General features: G+C 40.7%; 1 protein-coding gene and 1 long non-coding RNA gene across 2 annotated transcripts in view; one reads left to right on the forward strand and one right to left on the reverse strand.

Annotated features, from left to right (window-relative positions):
• Positions 1–23,501, reverse strand: part of CALN1 (calneuron 1) — a 579,183-nt gene that overhangs the window by 379,145 nt on the left and 176,537 nt on the right. The window lies entirely within an intron of this gene.
• LOC102473299 (uncharacterized) overlaps positions 7,526–23,501 on the forward strand; it is a 23,068-nt gene continuing 7,092 nt past the window's right edge. Inside the window, exons 1-2 of the long non-coding RNA XR_335514.1 lie at positions 7,526–7,623; positions 12,891–13,004. This is a non-coding gene — a long non-coding RNA (uncharacterized LOC102473299). The remainder of the gene's footprint in view (positions 7,624–12,890; positions 13,005–23,501) is intronic.

Consider the following 23,501-nt stretch of genomic DNA (forward strand, 5'->3'; position numbering starts at 1 on the left):
GAGAAAGGATTGCGGCATGGCCTTCCCCGCAGGGGGTGATTTCTGGTTTTCTGTCTCTGTCTCTCTCTGTGTCTCTGGGGAGGGCACATGCCCTATAGCAAAAATCTCTTTAAAAATGTAAAAGTTAAAATAAAACATGTAAAATGTAGGGGTTTTTAAATACTGATTTCTTCTATAAGTGAAAGAGACACAGAGACAGACACAGAGACAGACAGACGGAGAAGCAGTACTCTCAACAAGGTCCCAATGCTGTGATCCATCCCCAGTCTCAGCCTGCTCTGATGATGGGCACGAGCAAACCCATGTACTCATGGAAGTCTCTGGACACTAACCTGGAATTTTCCTATGCAGGCTAACCTCGAAAACTTCTAGCTTTTACTACTGTGCCACAGTCCAGACCCTCAAAATATGTTTGTGTTTTGACACATAAAAATTGTACATATTTATGAGGTACAGTGTGATGTTTTAATCCGTGTAAAAAGTTATTTCATATTTATGGAGTACAGTGTGATGTTTTAATCCATGTAAAAAGTTATTCGTGATATACTAAGCCTGAAGGGTTGTTATGCACACAATACCTCTCACATATGTAAGAGCCCATTAAGATTAGGTATTACTATTAAGTGCTTAAAAAAATAAATAATTCATTGGTTAATAGGACCAAAAGAAAACATACAAAACACCCAAAGCCAAAGCATCTCAAAAGCACAGTCAGCAACACCAAAAATAGACAATTTGGAGTATAACAAACTAAAAATCTTCCGCACAGCAAAGGAAATAATCTATATAGTAAAGAGACAACCTACAAAATGGAAGAATATATCTGTCCGTTATACATCTGGCAAGGGATTAATAAGAAGATTATATAAGGAACTCAAACAGCTCCCCAGCAAGAAAACAAGTAATACAAGTAAAATAAACTGTGCCACCATGTGGTGTGATGCTAATGGCCTTGGACTCCCACATGGCCAACCACAGTACGAATCCTGGACCCGCTGGCTTGAAAATCACGCTGGGCATGTATGCATGCCCAAAATCCCAAGAGGAGAATAGAGGAGAAGAGATTGTGGTGTGCCTACCCCCCCTAGAGTATGATTTCTCATTTTCCTTCCCTCTGGTGATCATAGGCGCCCTATTGGGGGGGGGGGAGAATATGAGCACAGTGTTAGCACTAGACCCATATAGGAAAGGTCCTGGATTCATATACAGGGGCATCCCTGAGCATGCTCAGCACACATATGCCTGTGACCCAAGTCAGCTGTGACTGAAGGTAGATTATGACATGAGGACCCTGCTAGGGGGTACCTCTCTCTGTGTGTAAAGAGAAGAAAAAAGTAATTTTTTAAAAGTGTAGCATATATGCACTGGAATACCAGTTAGCCATAAAAAAGGATGGCTCTGTCTTTTGTGGCAAAAAATGGATGAATCTGGAGGAAATAAAGCTAAGTTAAATAATCCAGACATGCAAAAATAAACACTAATACTGCATGTCCTCATTCATTAGCAGAAGCTTAAAAAATTGGATGGCATTGAAATAGAAAGTATAATGGTAGATACCAAAAGTGGAAAGGAACTAGGTGCAATGGGAAGAGCCTGGCTAACAGATACAAGAGTGCAGGTAAATACGTAAAATGGGTTATAGAATACTATAGCACAGTTGGTGACAATTCAAGAAATATTACAAAATAACCAGATGAGCACAGTTCAAATATGCACAATAGAAAGCAGTGCTACAGTTTGGACATGGTTGGGGGGTGGGGGGCAATACCCATGAAGCCTTTAGATTTACTTATCTAGCTTACTTGCCATCAACTAGAAAAGAAATCAACAAGATGGGTAGTCTCTCGCTGAGGTCTCCTGAGGATACACAAAGTAAAGATTCAGATATTTTGAACAGGGGCCAAATGGTGGTACAGCAGTAATGCAATGCTCTGTCATGATGGGCCCGCAGGAGAAGGTCCCAGGTTCTAATCCTGAGGCTTCCTTGTGCACACTGGGCACACACACACATGTGGCCATGATCTGGGCCAGCTAAAACTGGGGAGTGAATCACAGAGTGAGGACCTTGCTGTGGGGGGAGCTCCTCTCTCTCTCTCTCTCTCTCTCTCTCTCTCTCTCTCTTTTTCTCTCTCGGAAAACATAAACAGGTAAATTCAAAAATACATAATTTTTTAATAAATCTAGAAAGAAGAAAAACCAGTTACCTATAAAGATAGTAGCAAAGCACAAGGAGAAACCCAAGTCCTGTCATTCGTTTGCATGCAATGAAAGTTTCTCTTGCATAACAATATAAAATGCCAGCGTCATCCACAAATCAGATTATCTCTACAAGTGAATTATCTGAACCAAATGTCCCAGAGCTAACCATGCTATGGTGTGGGACAAGGGTGGAGACTTGGCAGTCTCATTGTTTTTTAGCTTAAATAATATAATGCAGGTACTTGTGAGTATTTGCCACGTGGAAAGGGTTCATTAAGTATTAGTTACTATTGTTCTATAAGCAGTGTTCACAGTCTCTATCCAAGGAACAGGTTTGACACCTAAAACACCTACCACTACTGGGATTCTGCACAGTTTAGTGGAAGAGTAGAGGGAGCCTGCTGTGGACAATAAAGTTTGACCTAATTGGAGAATTCTCACTATGCTGGTAAGAGGAAATCAAATGGATTTGAGGCATCACTAAAATGCAGTTTCACGAACATCTTGCAAATATCGGCTGTCTGAATCCTAGTCTCTGAAACATACCTTCAGGAGTTAACATCAGGGTCTTATCCCAGATTAGGCAGACAGGGAGAGGGCAGGGCCAGAGAAGCAGACTATACCTGACACTGCAGAGGACTAGAGAAAGCAGAGGACTAAGAGAGCTAGAAACAGAAACTAAAATCTCAGTGAGGATCAAGAAACAGAAGTAGAGAGACTAGACCCCAGAACCAGATCAGATGCACTAGAAAGGAAAAAGTTGCAAAACTGCCTGTAGAGGCAGCTGGGCAGCTGAAGCTGGCTTTTTCAGGCACTTGAGACTGATTCATAGGTAACTTGGCTTCTCGTAAGAGTCATCAGTCCTTAGCTGGAACCAGTGCCCTAGGAGATTACCAATGACTAACAAAAAGATGAGAAGAAAAGGAACCCTTTCTTCTAGACTCCAGAAACCTAGAGTTCCTTTGGTTGTTTGCATTGAAATGTGTAAGATGAGCTTGCAGACATAAAGGAAATGGGGAATGTTTAACAAGGAGCATTCAAGAAATGCTACCATGAAATTCTACAATGTCATGGCCCTCTACCCTGGCACTGTTAGGTGTTAGGAAAAGAAAGAAAAGAAAAGAAAAGAAAAGAAAAGAAAAGAAAAGAAAAGAAAAGAAAAGAAAAGAAAAGAAAAGAAAAGAAAAGAAAAGAAAAGAAAAGAAAAGAAAAGAAAAGAAAAGAAAAGAAAAGAAAAGAAAAGAAAAGAAAAGAAAAGAAAAGAAAAGAAAAGAAAAGAAAAGAAAAGAAAAGAAAAGAAAAGAAAAGAAAAGAAAAGAAAAGAAAAGAAAAGAAAAGAAAAGAAAAGAAAAGAAAAGAAAAGAAAAGAAAAGAAAAGAAAAGAAAAGAAAAGAAAAGAAAAGAAAAGAAAAGAAAAGAAAAGAAAAGAAAAGAAAAGAAAAGAAAAGAAAAGAAAAGAAAAGAAAAGAAAAGAAAAGAAAAGAAAAGAAAAGAAAAGAAAAGAAAAGAAAAGAAAAGAAAAATGATTATAAGGGCATATTGAGATTGAGTTTCAATGACCCAGTCACTGATGCAGCCCTAACACAAGTCCAAGTGTGGAAGTCACATGGCTGACCCCTGGTTCAAATCCCTGGGTCAGCTTGAAAACACACCAGGAGCACCTGCAGTCAGGATCCTGAGGAGCTGGAAGTCTGGGGAAAGGGAATAACAGCAAGAGCAAGATGAGACCTTGTCAAAGGTGCTTTCTCTTTTTCTCTCTGATGCATATGTATATATGCTCTCAATCAGGTTTTTTTAATGCAAAAAAATTAAAACTTTTTTGTCTTTATCTTTTTATTTTTAACCAAAGCCTGCTCCACTTCTAGGAATTTCTATGAGAATGAGTAAAAAGGAGCCTGAGCTGCTGCTACCCATTAGAAATAAATGGTATGATGGGTATCACAGAAAAAGATTGTGATGAGACAGAAACACAGACCCCTCATGGTCAGACACTCCTCCTACTGAGTGGACACAATAAAGAGCAGGAGAGAGGGGCCTCAGATTTTTGAGCCTCACTTCCAATCACTGACGGAGTCCTCACTCTCATCTGGGCCTTTATTTCTGTATCTGTCATTAACAAGTTGTACTTCCTGATTTCCTTTTTTTTTATTTCGTTTTCTTTTATACATTCAATCACATTATTTTCTTACAATGTGAATGTTTCTTTTTTTTTGGAGAGGTTTTTGCTATAGGGGGTATGGCCACGCCGCAATCCCTTCTCCTCCATTCTCCTCTTGGGATCTTGAGCATGCACACACACACGCCCAGCATGAGTTTTAAGTCGTGGGGTGCAGGACATGAACTGTGGTTGACTGCACAGGAATCCAGTGATGTAACCATTGTGCCATTGGCCGTTCCCTAGTCACATTTTTCATAATGTGGACATTTCTCCCTAGTCCAGTTGATAAAACTAAAAAATATCTTCAATAGATAATACCACATTTCTTTGTCCCATTAATGCTTTGCCTCCCTACTTTTCTTCTAAATGTTCTTCCTCAGACCCTACTCTTTCACACACAGTATATCAGGTATTTACATCCATTTACTGTGTTTCTATAGTGAAGCAAGCCAGGCTAAGAAGGAGAGACATTGTATGTCTCTACTAAATATATACCAAGTGTCCACACTCTACGACTGAAACCTATGTACTTCCTGATTTCTAAAGCAAGAGTGCTTCCTATTGAATATTCTATGCTATTCTGCTGTTTTAACTTCCAAATGCATTCTAAATGCAGGGATAAGATTTCTTTTTATTTCCATGGTGTTCTACATGCCTGGCACAGTAATAATTTGACAGATAACAAAAGTTTAGTGCATATTTTATATGAAGACAGCAAAAGTCTTCCTAAACTCTCTGAGTTTCACTCCTCTAAGGTGTTAATTTTCTACATTGCCCAGATTTGTGGGTTTGCAGGTCAGTTAGCTCAATATGCTAACACCAAAAACATGACTTTTCCAGTGATTCAGAATGCTCAGCCTCTTCCAGCCAGCTCCTAAATGTACCCCAATAGGGTGGAGGAAACTACATAGCTTAGGCTAACATCTCACCTTTACAAAAACTAACTGGAAAACCCTCAAAGTGCCCAAAGTAGGCTACTCTCATACTTTGCTGACCAGGGCTGATGGTGAAATGTGATCTCAAGCCAAGAGTGAACAGGATTTAGGAGTTTCTATTCACCATGCTGAAATCGAGTTTTAAGTTTAAACATCAGTGCCACTTCAAACTAGCTCATTGCATTAAGTGCATAACGAAGCAATCCTGGAGACAGCTTCCCCTCAAGTTCAGTAATGACATGGGACTAATGTTTTTCACGGATACTCTGGGAGCATGAGCTTCACTTTAGGAAACCTTACAGGACCTACAGCTGCTATCATTGCTCAGAACACTTAAAAAAACTCTCTTCAAATGTCCTACAAAGCCAGTGACTAAGGAGCACAATCACACATTAGTATTGATCAATCAGCTGGTCCACATGATTTGTCTTGAAACATCCATTAGCTGTTGCTAAAACTACATTCTGCCTCAAAAGAGAGATTTGTCCCTGGTGAGTTTACCCCTGAAGATGTCTCAAGGGCCTGTAGTCAGCTCACAAAAAGAGATCCAGTCATTCAGGAGTGCAGGCAGCTTTCTTAGAGAAACAATGACTAATCCCTCCGGCCCATCACTCCCCTAGACTGCACAATGTTTCAGAGTGACCCATACAAATCAGTATCCTGCCTCCCCGCTGTTCTCTCTGTCTGGAATGCCTTGCCCTGTATCTGGGTACACTGACAAATATCTAGCCCTTTAAAGCTCAGCTCAATCATCAGACCTTTCTGGAATTTTTCCTGCATGGCTCCATCTATTCCCTCTGAAAGCATTACTTAATTCTCCCTCTAGCCTTCTACCTGTATGAAACATCAAAAGAGAACCAAAAGTCACTTTTTGAAAATAATTTCTTGGGACCAGCAGATGGCGTAGCGGTTATGTCACTGGACTCCCACATAGTCAACCGTAGTTCGAGTCCTAGACCCAGCAACCAAACCTCATACCAGGTACATGTGCATGCATGTCCAAAATCCTAAGAAGAGAATGGAAAAGAAGGACTTACAGCATGGCCATCCCCCTTCGGGGGTGATTTCTCACTTTCTGTCTCTGCCTCTCTGTCTCTCTGGTGAGCACACACACCCTATTGCAAAAATCTCTCTAAAAAGAAGAAACAAACAAACAAAAAAAAATCTGAGTTCAGTTTTAGAGACTGTCTTTTCAAACTGCATTCCCTGTGTCTAGCATGTAGTAGGTAATTAGTAGTAGGTAGTTAGTAAATTTTTACTGGATTCTAATAAGATGATAGAGTAAAGATTCTTCAAACTGATTACTTCAGCATTCTGGAGATTTTATTTCAATTCAAAGTAATTCAAGAAGTCCACAAATACCTATTAATTCCCCACAATTATGCAAAGCTCTGTTGTAAACACTATAAGGGATTAAAAAATAAAAGTGTTTCTGCCCTTCAGGATAAAATCTAGTAGAGGAACTAAGATGTACAAAAGACTAAAGCTCTATAATTTATTATCATGATAGAATAAGGAATAAGCTGAGTTAGAGCTCAGAGAATTAATTTGGACTAGCTGAGGTTTTAGAAGCTTCCGTAGAAGTATTCTGGGGAGTATGAGCTCAGCAGGTAAAGAATGGGCAGAGAGGGCTTCCCAGACAAAACAAAACAAAACAAAAATGAATTTTTAATGATGTACAAATTTTTAATGATTTTAACAAATTGTTACAGATAGGAAAATGTAGTTCTACTGTACTATCAATTCACAGAATGATCATTCTTTTTCTCAACTCAATATCTAGCGATAAAGTAGCACCTAACTTTGAAGAAACAGAAAAGTTAAATTCCAATAAGTCAGTACTAAAACGCTTCTGCCACCTGACTCTCTGAGCTTCCATTCCAGCTCCAACTCCCTTATCATGATATGAGTGATGGAAAAGGGATTTTCAGCCTTCTCCTTCTCACATGAAGAAAACAAAACACAATGCTACAAGGCATCCTTCTCACCTTCCCCCAACAAAAAACATCATCTGTGATGAATTCCCTTGAAAGAAAGTGCCCAAATGAAGCGAGGATAATTCCCTCCAGGGGTGCTGTGTAGGGCTCATTGCTTTCCCCACTCCCCTCTGATCTGCTCAGGTCATGCAGTCTCTCTGTCAGGTAGCCTGGTATAGTCATAATAAGGACAATCATCATCTTAGCTACAGATCACTTTGTGCCAGGCTTCACCTACAACACTCTGGTATCCTGTGACGTGACCCATTTTAAAGTTATGCAAACCATGACTAGAGACTGAAAGAACTCACCAGACATCACATGGTTATCTAGGAAAAAGCTGGGATTCATCCAGGTATGTAACCCCAAATCTCATGATCTTTGCTCTGTTGAAACCTCAGCAACATTTTATTTTATGATAGCACACACACACAAGAGAGAGAGAGAAGTATCTTCAACATAGTCTTGTGGGAACCAGCAGTTAGCGAAATGGCTATGTCGCTGGACTCCCACGTAGTCGACCGCGGTTCACGTCCCGGACCCAGTGGCTTAAAACTCACGCCGGGCGCGTGTGCGTGCGTGCCCAAGATCCTGAAAGGAGAATGGAGGAGAAGGGATTGTGGCGTGACCATCCCCCCTGGGGGGTGATTACTCGCTTTCTGTCTCTATGTCTCTGTCTGGCGAGCGCACACGCCCTATAGTGAAAACCTCTCCAAAAAAAAAAACCATAGTCTTGTCATGGCGTGATGCCCTTTCCCCAGCCCTCCAGCTCCTTAGGATACTAGGCACTTGCATATGTTCCCAGTATGTTTCAGGCCAACCTAGGAATTGGAACCCATGGTCCCCATATGGCTTCTAGTCTGGCAGGGCACTTGTATTATTGCTGCACCATAGCAGCTGGACTGCCTTCACATTTTTTAAGTGAAAAAAAGCCACTGTGAAACCAAACTCAGATCTAAGATGTACCTAGGATCTACTTTCTTTCCCTTCTCCTTTTCCCAGTCTCATAGTTTAATATTGCATGACAAAAGTGATTCCAAGATATCTTTCTTTTTTGTTAATTACTAGAGGGAGACAAGCAGTTGCTAGAGAGAGACAGAGAGACAGAGACACACAGAGAGAAGAAAGCATCCCCCAGTGGAGCATGGTCATGTCATAATCCCTTCTCCATTTCTATATCCTGTTGGGATTTTTGGATGTGCATACACTTGCACCTGGCATGTTTTTCAAGCCACTGGAGCTGGGATTTGAACCACAATTGGCCACATAGTCAGCTTCCTTGCCTCAAATATCTCTCTATTATGGTGAAATCTTCCTAAATCCATTCCTTGTCTGGGTATTAAGAAGAAGCAAGCAACTCTTCATGTAGTGGGACCTCTGGACCTGGAGCCCCTACCTCAAAAATGTTCCCCTCCCTCTTTCAGATAGATCTGTTTCTTTCTTTCTCTCTCTCTCTCTCTCTCTCTCTCTCTCTCTCTCTCTCTCTCTCTCTCTCTCTCTCTCTCTCTCTCTCTCTTTCCATAAAAGCTCTCATTTCAAAATTAGGAACTGGCCTTGAAATGCCAACACTGTTGAGAGGGGCCAGGTCTCCTAGGAACAATTTCAGGACTGACTCCAAGTTGGAAAGTTTCAGCTCCACTATGGCAGTAACAAAGTATGGCATGATCGTGGCTCTTGGTGAATGCAAGGACAGAGTTTACCTCATTGCTCTCAATGTCACTCGCCAGGCTAACATTCAGTAAATCTATAATTCCATGATCAAAATTCGTACATGTTATCAATTATTACTATCAGACTTTCTTTTAAGAACTTCCATCAAAATGGGGGGGGGGGGGAAGAATGATGAAAAATAGAATGATACAAAATATCTCCAAATGGCAAAAGAAAAAAGATATAGAGTAGGCATTGGCCCTTTGGCCATGTCATTGCTCTGCCCAGGATGGGGTGATGCTCTCTCCCATTGTTAGACCGAGTGTGCTAATCTGTCCTATTGGTTGTAACAGAAAATACCTGAGTATGAGTAATTTAAGAAAACAGAGGTTTATTTAGCTCATGATTTGGAGGCACAAGGGCCAGGGGCAACACCTGGTGAAGGTCTTTTGTTGGTAGAGTCCAAGGTCATGTAGAACGTCACATCATGAAAGATCAAAAGTGCATGGGTCTGTGTCCATCTGTCTCTCCATTCTGGCCTCATTCCTTCTCTACTAGAACTTAATCATGGGGTCCCCACCCTGATGCTTGATCACTTCCCAAAGACCTACACCTTTCTTTTCTTTCTTTTTTTATTTTTCCCTCTTTTTTTTAGGTTTTTGCCATAGGGTGCTCATCAGCGAAAGACAGAGAAACGGAAAATAATATGGCCATATCACAATCTCTTTTCTTCCATTCTTCTCTCAGGATTTTGGACACACATGCACACGCACCTAGCATGATTTTCAGGCCTCCAAGTCTGGGGCTCAAACCATGATCGACCATGTGGAAGTCCAACACCTTAGCCACTACCTGGTGGTCCCAACCCCCACCTTTCAATATCTTATTTGGATTAGGTTTCCATCATCTTAATCCTGTCACTACCAATCTCAACATACAAATTTTAAGAGGACATTCAAACCATAGTACCACTAATTACTACCAAAAAAATTCTATATAATCATAGACAACCTGGTATCTATCATGTGACCCTATTCTCCCATCCCAATATATACAGTTAGGTGGAGGTTATGTGGTATTGTATGTATTTAAGAACATAACTCATAAGCCCTACAGCTAGCAGGATTTTGATCTTTTATTAAAATAAAAGATCAAGGGGAACCAGCAGTTAACGTAATGGCTATGTCACTGGACTCTCACGTAGTCGACCGCGGTTCGCGTAACGGACCCAGTGGCTTAAAACTCACTCCGGGTGCGTGTGCATGCGTGCCCAAGATCCTGAGAAGAGAATGGAGGAGAAGGGATTGCGGCGTGACCATCCCCCCTGGGGGGTGATTTCTCACTTTCTGTCTCTATGTCTCTCTCTGTCTGTCTGGCGAGCGCACACGCCCTATAGTGAAAATCTCTCCAAAAAAAAAAAGAAAAAAAAGAAAAGATCAATTTTGATTATTATGTCTCCTTTATAGATGTGACAACTTAGTACTCCAGTAAATACCCATATTAGTTTCCTGTAAGAAATTACCACAAGCTTAGTAGTTTAAGGCAACAAAAATGTATTTTGTTTAAAGCCATTAGCATAGGGATTAGACAGTGGCACAAAGGTAAAATGTAATACTCTGCAAGGCTGACCCACATGGGAAGGTTCTCCATTTGTCTGGACACCACCTTGAGTATTCCAGGCAGGCAAGTGCCCCTGACTCAGGACTGGTGGAAACTGAGGGTGGGTGGATAATGACGTCATGACCCTGTGGGAGGTGCTGTCTCTCTCTCTTTCTCTCTCTCTCTCTCTCTGAGAGAAAAAAAAATGTATGTTTTTTCCTCTCTCAAATAAAAGAAAAGGCAAATAGATTCCCTACTAAAACCTCCCCCAACATCTTGACTTTAGGATTTCTGATCTCTAGAACTACAAACAAAATACATTTTTGTTGCCTTAAACTACTAAGCTTGCGGTAATTTCTTACAGGAAACTAATATGGATAACTACTGGAGTACTAAGTTATCACATCTAGAAAGGAGACATAATAATCAAAATTGATCTTTTATTTAAAAAACATGCACATTTTTTCTCTATTTCTCCTCTCTCTTTGTCCCTCTCTCTGCTTCTCACACTTGTGGAGAAAAAAAATAAACTTAAAAAAAAGAACAGCATAGAATCTTCATCTCTCTCTCATTTTCCATCCTTACAGCCTTACGTTGGCATTACCCTGTCTCTCCTGGCTCCCTCTTATGCAGACTCTTATGATTATACTGTTCCTACCTGGATAATCCAGGATAATCTCCCCATTTCGAAATCCTTAATGTAATCACATCTGCAATATACCTTTTGCTATATAAAGTGACATGCTCACAGTTTCCAAGAATTAGGACATGGACTTGTTTCGGAGACATCTTTGCAGAGATATTCAGACTACCACATTCACTAATTTCAATCTAAATTTTTTTAAAAAATATAATCTCAATCACATTTTGAGAATCAGGACAGTCTGAAATGGGTTATGTTTTGTTGCTGTGTGAAATATTTTCAAAAAGTGTTTTAAGTTTTAGGGTATTCCAAGATATAAGAGAAACTTAAGACAAAAAAAAGGGGGGGGGGAAGAGTTTTTTCAATTTAGTAGGTAAAAAGAAAGGCAAAATAATGAAAAAAATCCCATAAGCAGTGGTGGATCATAGATTCCTTCATTTACAAAGTACTGAAAAACCACCTGAATTATACTAAATGCACTTAGAAATCATATAGTTCCAACTGACCTGATTTGACACAGACATGCAGATTCATCATTCTGCCCTGAGCAAGGACAGGCTCAGGTCACACCTGCCTGGCTCAGTGTTCCTGCTGCTGAAAACCCAACTGGCTTGCCAACCCCAAGACTCCAGCTGTAAACAACAAAGGTTCCATCTTCCCAAGCAAAGCCAGACACCCATCCATAGCCCCTGAAACCACTATTGCAACACCACCAAGAGGCCAGGCAAGCACTGCCAACCTCATTTGTCAAGCCAAGAAAGGGCTCAAGGCAGAAAAGAGACTTGCCTAAAGCCTTACACTTACTGACTGCCAGAGGCAGAACTAGCCCAGAGAACATACATTTTCATTCACAAACTCTCCAGCAGTAAAATAATCCTCCAGTAAACTTTGTTGATCCTGCTAACTCTTTTCCTTTAACTCAGACTCTCTCATGATTCTACAGTTCTCTAGAGTCTTCATTCCAAATCTTTCTTATCCTCTTCTACCTGAAGCCACTCTCTCTCAAACAATCCTTCCCCAAACTTAACTGAAAAATTCTATCTAAATGCACTTGGTTTTCCTCTTCTCTAAGCACTGGTTCCTCCTCTTAGAAAATAAGGCTACCATCTAAACCAGATAGCTGTGAGAAGCTCGACTATAAGAGATTAAATCTTGGGGCCCAGGAGCCAGCAGGTGGTATGGTAGTTGAGGTGCTAGACTTCAACATAACCAACCATAGTTCGAGTTTCAGACCTGATAGGTTGAAAATCACACAGGGCATGTGTGTGTTCATGCTCAGAATCCCAGGAGTAGAATGGAAGGGAAGGGATTGTTATGTGGCCATCCCCCTTAGGGGGTGATTTCTCACTTTCCATTTCACTGTCTCTCTCTGTTTCTCTCCAGTGATATGCACCCTATGGCAAAACCCTTAAAAAAAAAATTAAAAAATAAAATAAAAAAATAAAAACTTAGGGACCAGAAATCAAACAGCCTGGTCTGCAGTCTAATTTTGCGTTGTCAGCTGTGTGACCTCAGGCAATGACTTAACCTTTCTGAGCTTCAGTGTTCTCATCTTGTAATGAGAATAATGACAGCAAACACCTGGCAGAGCAGTTTAAATTCAGTTGTAAAGACTGAATGAGAGTGTGGCTGAGCACACAGTGAGATTCCTGAGCCTACAACCTAACCACTTGACACTCAAGGATAGAATTATCCTTGAGATCATCTTTCTCTTCCTCTCTGCTGGCAAGGGTTTGACCTCCCATTAGCCTTGGCTATTGAGGCTCTCTCTGGTCTGCTCCAGTTCACTGAAGATACAGAGATGAAGATGACCTTCATGGAGCTTGGGCTGTATCACTTTCAAGGTAAGAAACCTTCAAACATTTACCAAGTGTCTGTCTAATAAAGTTCCACCTCTTGGCCTGGTCCCTTAGGTCCCTGGACCTAAACAATCTTTTAATTCTTTCTCATGAGTCTGCTTCTTACCCTCCACTCTGATAAAAGCCGAGCAGCCTCCAATACCCAGCATACACCAAACTTTCTCATCCTAGAATTTCTTTTGTAGACCCCAGTCTTTCCCATCCTTCAAGGGCCAACTCAAGTGCCTTTTTGCTGGGAGACTTCTCTAACCAACTACAGCATCCCCACACCAAGACACACTTTCTCTTCCTCTGACTATCTTTAGTTTGTTTTCCATTGATCTATGTGTCTATTTTTCTTTCTTTCTTTTTTTTTTTTTTTTGCCAGAACAATGCTGTTTTGATTACCACCAGTTTGTAATGTAGTTTGAAGTCAGGTAGTGAGATGCCACCTACTTTATTCTTTTTATATAGTATCATATAGTATCACCTTGGTGATATGGGGTCTTTTATGATTCCAGACAAATTTTATGATTGATTTTTCTACTTTCATGAAGAATGTCATCAGAAATTTGATCAGAATCACAATAAATATGTAAATTATTTTGGGTAGAACTGACATTTTGATTATATTGATTATTGCAATCCAAGAATAGCAGATGTCTTCCCATTTTTTGTATTATACTCTATTTCTTTTTTCAGTTTTTTCATAATTTTCTTTGTAGAGGTTTTTTAAAAATGGGCAAAGAGCTAGATAGGTAACTCTCCAAGGAAGACTTATGAATAACCAAAGAGGATATGAAGAAATGCTCTAAGTCTCTTGTTCTAAGGGAAATGCAAATTAAAACCACAATGAGATACCTTTTAACTTTAGTTAAAATGGTTAGGATCAAAAAAATAAAGAACAACATGTGTTGGCAGGGCTGTGGTAAAAAGGGTGCCCTCGTGTACTGCTGGTGGGAAAGTAAATCAGTACGGCCTCTGTGGACACAATAATATGAAGAATATCAAGGTTCCTCAAAAATGTACAAATAGAACTACCATATGACCCAGTAATCCCGCTCCTCAGTACTCAAAGAATAGAAAAATAGTCAGAAAGACATTTGTACATCCATGTTTCTTATAGCACTGTTCACAATTGCCAAGACATGAAATCACCCTAAGTGTCCAAAACCTGATGACTGGCTTGGATCTTGACTGACCACATATACACCATGGAATATTACTCAGCCATAAGAAGCAATGAGGTCCCATTGTTTGATTCAAAGTAAACAAATACAGAGAACTTAAGGTAAAATGAAGTAAGCCAGACTTTGAAAGATACACACCCATATATCCCCACTCAATATGTACTGAATGCCTGCGCTTCATGGCAGAAATAGAAATATCTGACAATATGATAGTAGAGAGGATAAGTATAGACGCCAGAGACTCTAAGACAGGGAAGTGGGTGGTAGAGAAGTGGGTGATACTGGGTGGGTAGGAGAAGGTGAATGGGGAAAAAGTGAAGACATATTTAACAAACAAAGGAATGTAAATTTCTCTGTGAAAAAAAGTCCTATAATTTTTGTTTCATAAAAATAAAAATTTGGGGGTCCAGAAGATGGCATCATGGATATATCACTGAACTCCCACATAGTAGACCATAGTTCAAGTCCCAGACCCTGTGGCTTGAAACTCAAGCCAGGAGCATGTGCATGTGTGCCCAAAATCTGGAGATGAGAATGAGGGAGAAGGGACTGTGGTGTGATCATCCCCTCCAGGGGGTGATTTCTTGCTTTCTGTCTGTCTGTCTCTCTCTCTGTCTCTCTGGTAAGTGCACACACCCTATTGTAAAAATCTCTCTAAAAATTAATAAATAAAAATAAAAAATGTTTAAATTAATATGGATTATGAATGAGTCATAATCAATTCATTGATTGGTCTATAATTAGGATTATTCAGTACACTCTATAAAAGTTATTTTAGCTGTATAAGCCCTAATCTTTACTCTGAACTCCACACTTGATTATCCAATGGCCTATTCAAAATCTCCACCTGGATATAAGATCTCAGAGTTCACAGGTCCAATACTGAGCTCCTGGGCTTTCTCTGCTCTAAGTTAATCTTCTCTTCATCACAGCCCCAAATCATCACATCATCCCTGACTCTTTCTTTTTCTCCTACTTCATATCACTCCATTAGCAAATCTTGAAAAACCTATCATCAAAATGGATCCAGAATCTGACCACTGCTTCCACCTCCATGACCACACCCTCATCCTGGCCACCATAATCTCTCATCTGGATTATTACAATAACCTCCACCCCACTCCTACCCTCCTTTCCCTGCTTATTATATTTTCTATAATTCTTATTGCCATATAATATACTACAAGGAGACTTTGAAAATTTCATGGAAAAATGGAATTAAAGTACAAGTTTACCTGGTACAAAAACATTTGAAACCCAAGTATAGTGTTTTCATAATATGCAATTTCCATAGAATTTTGAAGCCTCTTCACATGTCTCCTGCCCTGGAAGCAGAAGCTCAAAGAAAGCTAGGAATTGTTTTCCTCATTGCTGCATCCTGGATCTTAGAACAATGTCTAAAACTCTCAGCACTTGACAAATATTTATAGAATGAATTAACAAATGAATGAATGGAATTATGCCTTCGATTTATTTTTCTAACTCTATGAAGGCCCAGCTGCAGTGGCACAGTTCTAAAATGCTGCTCTGCAAGGCTGGAAGTGAAATGGAAGATCAGGATTTGGTTCCCAGATTGACCTCTACGTGTCAAGCATGTAGGTGCATGCCCATGATGCCAACTGGCTGGAAGGGCTGGGGGAGGAATGCAGCATGAGACTCTGTTGAAAGTGCTTCTCTCTCTCTCTCTCTCTCTTGAAATAAATACATAATTTCTTCAAAAAAAAATTCTCTGAAGTAAATATTTTTGTCTTATTTTTAAAAGTGGGGAAACTGAGGTTCAGGGAAAAATCAATGCGCTCTAGAAATCATGAGGGTCGGAGCTCCTGTATGCTGAGAACTACACTCCATTTACCCTGCTCCACCTGGAATGAGTCCCTTGAGTAAACCGTGAGGAACAGGACCCAAGTCTGATCATTCTGACTTCCAGCATCTGGCATAGTACTTGGACATTGTAGAAATGCAATGAAACTTGTAGAATGAATGCAACATTTTAATCTTTTCATTAAATTTCAATGAACAAACTGAGTTATTTATTTCTCACTTATTACCCCTATGGAACTGCTACCTTAGTTTCCACAGTTTTCTTTTGTGAGGCAAGATGGGATTCCAAAATAACAATGCCCATTTTCTCAGGAGGCAAACTGAAGCTCAGTCCTTGTGCCATTGGACTTCTGAGCACTACACAACACTGCCTGGTACACAAAACTGATACATAGGAATCAGTACCCAGAACACACAGGAGCCAGAGCTCAGAATACGCAGGAACCAGAGCTCACAACACATAGAAACTGGTATTCAAAACACACAGGAACCAGAGCTCAGAACACACAGGAAACGGTACTCAGAACACACAGGAACCAGTACTCAGAACACATAGGAACCAGAGCTCAGAACATACAGGAACCAGAGCTCAGAATACACAGGAACATTTAGAAGAAAAATACGGAGGCAAAGTATTAATGAGACAAAGAAATGTGATATTATCTGTTGAAGCTGTTTTACAGTTTAATCAACTGTACTGGGGAGAAATGTCCACATATTGAAATGTTCACTTTGTAAGCTAATGTATGTATAAAAGAAAATGAAATTTTAAAAACTAAAATAGGGAACCAGCAGTTAGCATAATGGCTATGTTGCTGGACTCCCACGTAGTCGACCGCGGTTCACGTCCCGGACCTGGTGGCTTCAAACTCACGCTGGGCACCTGTGCATGCATACCCAAGATCCCAAGAGGAGAATGGAGGAAAAGGGATTGCGGCATGACCATCCCCCCTGGGGGGGTGATTTCTCGCTTTCTGTCTCTCGTTCTCTGTCTGTCTGGCAAGCGCATGTGCCCTACAATGAAAACCTCTCCAAAAAAAAAAAAAAAACTAAAATAAAGAAAAAGAACACACAGGAACCAGAGCTCAGAACACACAGGAACCTGAGCTCAGAACACACAGATACCAGAGCTCAGAACACACAGGAAGCTGAGCTCAGAAAACACAGGAACCTGAGCTCAGAACACACAGGTACTAGAGCTTAGAACACACACAGGAACCAGAGTTCAGAACACACAGATACCAGAGCTCAGAACACACAGGAAGCTGAGCTCAGAACACACAGGTGCGAGAGCTCAGAACACACAGATACCAGAGCTAAGAACACACAGGAACCTGAGCTCAGAACCTACAGGAAGCTGAGCTCAGAACACACAGGTACTAGAGCTCAGAACACACAGGTACTAGAGATCAGAACACACAGGAAGCTGAGCTCAGAACACACAGGAGTCAGAGCTCAGAAGACACAGGAGTCAAGCTCAGAACACACAGGTACTAGAGCTCAGAACATACAGGAGTCGGAGCTCAGAACACACAGGAAGCTGAGCTCAGAACACACAGGAAGCTGAGCTCAGAACACACAGGTACTAGAGCTCAGAACACATAGGAACCTGAGCTCAGAACACACAGAAAGCTGACTCAGAACACACAGGAACCTGAGCTCAGAACACACAGAAAGCTGAGCTCAGAACACACAGGAACCTGAGCTCAGAACACACAGGAACCCATGCTCAGAACAGCAGAAACTGCTCAGAACATAATCGAATTAGTGCTCACAACACACAGAAAGCCTTCTGAGTGACATTCTAACTCTTGCCCACGTCCCTGCAGAATCTTGCTATAAGCTTTTCTTACTGGGTTTCCTTAGCCTGGCCATGAACAATATTATAGCTTTCTTCTCTACAGAAACTGAGTTTGTTTGTTTGTTTGTGATATCAAACATGTGCATGGGGGAGGAAAAGAGGCAGGGGCCACCCTCAACAGGCACAATAGCCCTTCGCCAGCCCTTAGGCTTCTCAGGATCTTGAGCTCCCACATGCGTCCAGCATGTTCTCAGAGAATCCAAACCTTTGATTGGCCACATGGCTTTCTGCACTACAACCCAGTATGCTACAAACTGCCACCTGGGCTGAGCCTCTATTGTTGTTCTGTTTTTTCAACTTAGAATTTGCTCAGGACTGGATCAAATTGGAAAGAATGCAAAGAGCAGGATTGTGAGCGTGTACTTGATTTGTTACTGCCTGGTAATTTGTTATGGCCATGAAGGTACAACATGATGTATAATCCCTGCCTGGATCTATCGTCTGCTGTCCCCACTCATCAGCCTCCCAAGTGACTTGCAGCCATCCCAACTCATTGTCTCTATGAAGACAAATGTGCTCCGCTGTGAGTGGGCAATGCTTTTGAACCAAAAAAAAAACATATTATAATCAAAAATGATTATCAGAGGTTCTGAGGAAAACACTTGCTTTCTACAGGTTTTTTGCTGAGGAGACAGAATCTATTTATGAACTCGTGGCAGTGATCTGTCCCACAAGCCAACCTGAAGCCATTAGCACTTGCATCAATGTCTTATCTCACTTAAATAAATATTCTTTAAGGAGAGGTACACTAAAGAGATAAGTAAATTCCATGATTTCACAACTTGTGGGGACATTATTAGTATCACTTAGATGGCAGGGTTTATCACTTCTATACTTCAAGAGCGATAATCCATCTTGAAGAGTTCTTGGCCTTACTCATTGGCAGTCCTGGCCCTGACCACACACAGCAGTTGGAGAAAGACGACCTAGGTTCTTTAAACCTAGGTAATCCCCTCATTTCCAGTACTCCTGCTCTTCAACCTCTGTCCTGCAGTAGAACCAATTTGTTTAGGGAAGGAGAAGGGGACAAAAGAGGAGAGGAACTCTGTGGAGTAACAATTAGTAACAATAATAAGGCTGGCAGTGGTGATGCAGTGGTAACATAATGCTCTGCAATGCTGGACTCATGTGGAAAGGTCACAACCCTGGGCCCCCTTATACATGCCAGGCCATGCATATGCCAGAGATCCAAGCCGGCCTGAGGCTAGGGATGAGTTGCAGCTTAAAGACCCTATTAGGGATGTCTTGTCTCTCTCTCTCTCTCTCTCTCTCTCTCTCTCTCTCTCTCTCCCTACCCCCTTTATCTCATGGAAGAAATAAAATAACTTTTTTTTTTAATTTTTGCTTTAGCGCATGTGTGATAGAGAGATAGAGGGAAAATAAGAAATCATCCTCCAGGGGGATGACCATGTTGCAGTCCTTTTTTCTCAAGTCTCGCCTTGGGACTTTCGGGCATGCACATGTGCACACACGTGCGCGCGCGCACACACACACACACACACACACACATACAAACTCAGAGTGATTTTCCAGCCTTGGGGTCCAGGACTCATACTATGGAGTTGGACATTTGGGATATAATACCTTAACCTCCACGCTACCTACCGACCCAATAAAATAAACTTTTTAAAATATAATTGTAAAAATGATGATAATGATAATGATGAAGATGAAGCATAGCAGTGGAACAACCTATTGGATGTACCTAGCACAAAATAAATATAGTCACACAACCATAGAATGACATTTCAGTCAAAGATAGACTGCATATATGACTGTGGAGCACAGGCTGGACCACCTAGTCCAGGTGTCAGTTGGCTGTCCCAGCTAGGTTTGTGTTTGCACACCCTCTGGTGTTAACACAGTAACAAAATAGCTTACAGACACATTTCTGAAATGCATCCTTGTTAAGCCATAAGTGACCATACTCAATAAATGTGGGTCCCTCTCCTTCAATATCCCTGTATGCCCAGTGCAATAACAGCAGCACAATTTTATTTTATGGTAAGTTCATATACTCCCAGCATATCACGGTATGATGGCCACCAAGGTCTGAGAAATTTCAGGGATTCTGTGGAGAAGGGTCGGGGACAAGCACAAAAAGTGTGCTCTCAGCACCCCTACCTTATACCCTTATACACAGATACACACACACACACACACACACACACACACACACTCCTGAAAATAATAACCAAATTTCAGAATCACAGGTATGACTTAGTTTTATTCTTTCATACTAAAACATACTTTTCCTTTTCTAGTTTTGGTAAACCAACTTATTTTTCATTGGACAGAATGGGGAAATATCAAATAAATTCCACTGGACAGACTGGGGAAAGATCAAATAAATTCTCTATTTCTCCATACTCTTACTTCTCCCTCCTCGTGTGCCAAGCAATGGTACTAATAGTTAGATCTCACAGAGCACTTTGCCAAATGCTGGACATCATGCTACACGCTTTTCCCATGAACTGGGCATTAATACTATCCCATGTTACAGATGAGGACACTGAGATATGTAAATCCTTAAAACTTGCCCAAAGGCCCAGAGAACACATGACAGATCCAGGATTTGAACCAAGTTCAATCCTACTCCAGAATCTCTAAAATTCACCATTTCATAAACAAGAAGCCAATCTCCTTATTTGTGGTCAAATACTTTCCTGGGAGCAGTCCAATTTATAAGAAGGTGACCTTTGATTTAACACAGTCTCTTTTGGGGTCTATTGAGCCGAAAAAATTACAGCGCATTTCTATGATATGCTAAATACGACATTTGAGTGACCAGGGGCCAAGGTGAACTCCTTTTAAAATCTAAGACAGTTAAACGGTTTAGATAAGTTTCTCACTCAAACAGTTTGAAAGAGAAGGCCACTGTCAATCAATAAACTGAATTAATTAGGCACAATTAAGTGACTTTTCTTTTTCTAATTCAAAGAGTTCTTTCTGATAGAGTATGTTGGCTCTTTAGGATAACGAGGGAACTAAACATGGCATATTCTATGGTCTTTAACACAAAATTCATGTGTTAAAATTTGGTGAGTCATCATGATGGTATTAAGAGGAAACTTAATCTGACCATGGAAATAAAAGACCCACCAGCCTTTGGGACCAGCAGTTAGCATGATGGCTATGTCGCTGGACTCCCATGTAGTCGACCACGGTTTGAGTTCCTGACCCAGCAGCTTAAACTCACACTGGGCGCATGTGCATGCGTGCCCAGGATCTGGAGAGGAGAAGGGAGGAGAAGGGATTACAGCATGGCCATCCCCCCCAGGAGGTGATTTCTCACTTTTTGTCTCTCTGTCTCTCTCTGTCTTTCTGGCAAGTTCACATGCCCTATAGCAAAAAGTCTCTCCAAAAAAAGAAAAAGACACAGCCTTTGAGAGGAGATTAAGATTGGAAAAGGTTATCAGAGTACGGCCTCCCATATGAATGTTATTGGGTTTATAAGGAGAGAGAATGAGACCAGAGCAAAGACACAAGGACCCAGACACACTCTGCCATGATATAATGCAGCCAGAAGACCCTCACCAGATGCTGGCACCATGCTCTTAGACTTCTTAGCCTCCAAAACAGTGAGCTAAATACACCTCTGTTCTCTTACATGAAGTAGACTCAGGTATTTCTGTTATCAACAGCAGACAGACCAGGATCGCATTCAGGACAGCTAAAGGATTTGAAGAAGCTCAGGTGGAGCAGTGGTGACTCCCTATTCCCTGGTCAGCACCGGTCATCTCATGCTCAAAATGAATAGTTACTGGGCCTTAGGGTTTGGTCTTTAGCCCTTTTCCCTTTATCCAACACTTCAATAAAATGAGGGCTCCAAAATTTATACCTGTAGGCTAAATACTCTGAGCCCAGAATTCAATATTCAAGAATATCTTTGATCCGACATTCAGTTCTCAGCGCATTCTTCCCTATTCACACTCTTGTGTCCCTGGTCTCAGTGACTGGTACCATCTGCACCTACTTACTACTTAGGTAGCTATGTGCCTAACTCCTCTTTCTCTTCATCTACCTTTACATTCATATCTCATCAGGACCTGTTATAGCCAGCTGCAGGGATGTTCCTCAATGTCAGAGTCACATGAGAAGGTCCTAGGTTCTCATTCCAAGGTCTCCCTGTACACTCCAGATGTGCACATGCCCATGATCATGGCATGAAGACCCTGCTGAATATATTTTCTCTCTCTCTCTCACAAGAAATAAACTTTAAAAAAAAGACATATTACAGTAGAGGTGGTATAACATAGTAGTTAATTAAGAGCATGGGCTTTCAAGTTAAATAAAAGTTGAGTATGAATCCAAGTCTCACAATTATTAGTTGTGTAATATTGGGCAAGTCACTTTGATACTAATTTCCCTCATTAATACAATGGAGATAAGATGCCTCACAGAGTTATGATCAAAATTAAATAGAATAACAAAACCATACCCCAGGATCTATATCTTTTAAATTCCCAAACCAATTGCTCTCCAACTCATTGTTCCTTCCTAAGTTTAGGCTATCACCCATTACTCCTCTAACTATGCAAATAGACTCTTTAAAAAAAAAAAAAGAAAGAAGAATTATTTTATTTAACTTTATTTATTTATTGTAATTTGATCAGAGAGGAAGATAGCAAGAAAGAGAAAGGGAAAGTGAGAAAGCAAGCCTCCAGGTCCAAGACTCAGACCACGCATCAGTCATGTAGGAGTCCAGCATCCTTATCCACCATGCCACCTGCCTGCCCCAGCAAACAGGCTCTTAAGTTGTTGCCCCTACCTCAAGGCCCACCCCTCTCAAATCCACTCTTTATACCACAACCAGTACAATCTTTCCTCACTAGCAAGTTTCAATACACCTTGTCCAGGCTTCCAACCAAAAACAAAACAAAGCAAAATCCTTTGCATAGTCTTAGGGATAAGAGAAGTCCAGTTCACAAGGTGTAAATTAGAAGTTGTGTTATCCTTTTTATTGAAACCCTTTATCATGACAAAAGTTATGGATCTTTCCCCCAGGAAAAAAGAAAAAGTACTACTCAAACACACAAGTAATCAGAAGTCCCACAAGGTCCAGGGACCCCAGGTTAAAAGTTCCAGAATTATATACCGACTGATTGCACTCTATGGCAGAAAATGAAAGCTGGGAAGGTACAACACCAGAGACAGTATAAGAGGGGCGGGTAAAGGGAGTAGGAGGGAGGGGATCAGAAAATAAACAACAATAACAAAGAAAACATTTAACAGGTACATGAATGAACAGTAATCTGTACATGATAATGTATGTGGAAATAACTTTGACTTGACTGATATGCACTGAATTTATGCTGACAAAACCATGTATAGATAGACAGTGATCAAATATAAAAATTTTTAATGTAAAATAAATAAAATAATTTTTAAAAGTCCCAGACTTAGAACATGCTTCACCCTATTCACTAAGATGATCAACCCTAGTTATAGAGGACTTAAAATTTAAAGCACCACATCTCTTTTTTTTTTTTTTTCTTTTCGACTTTTTTTTTTTTTTTGGAGGGATTTTCACTTTAGGGGGCTGCGCTCGCCAGACAGACAGAGAGAGACATAGAGACAGAAAGCGAGAAATCACCCCCCAGGGGGGATGGTCACGCCGCAATCCCTTCT

Source organism: Tupaia chinensis, unplaced genomic scaffold (genome assembly GCF_000334495.1).
Source record: "Tupaia chinensis unplaced genomic scaffold, TupChi_1.0 Scaffold000429_1, whole genome shotgun sequence".
In the NCBI taxonomy this organism is placed as follows: domain Eukaryota; kingdom Metazoa; phylum Chordata; class Mammalia; order Scandentia; family Tupaiidae; genus Tupaia; species Tupaia belangeri.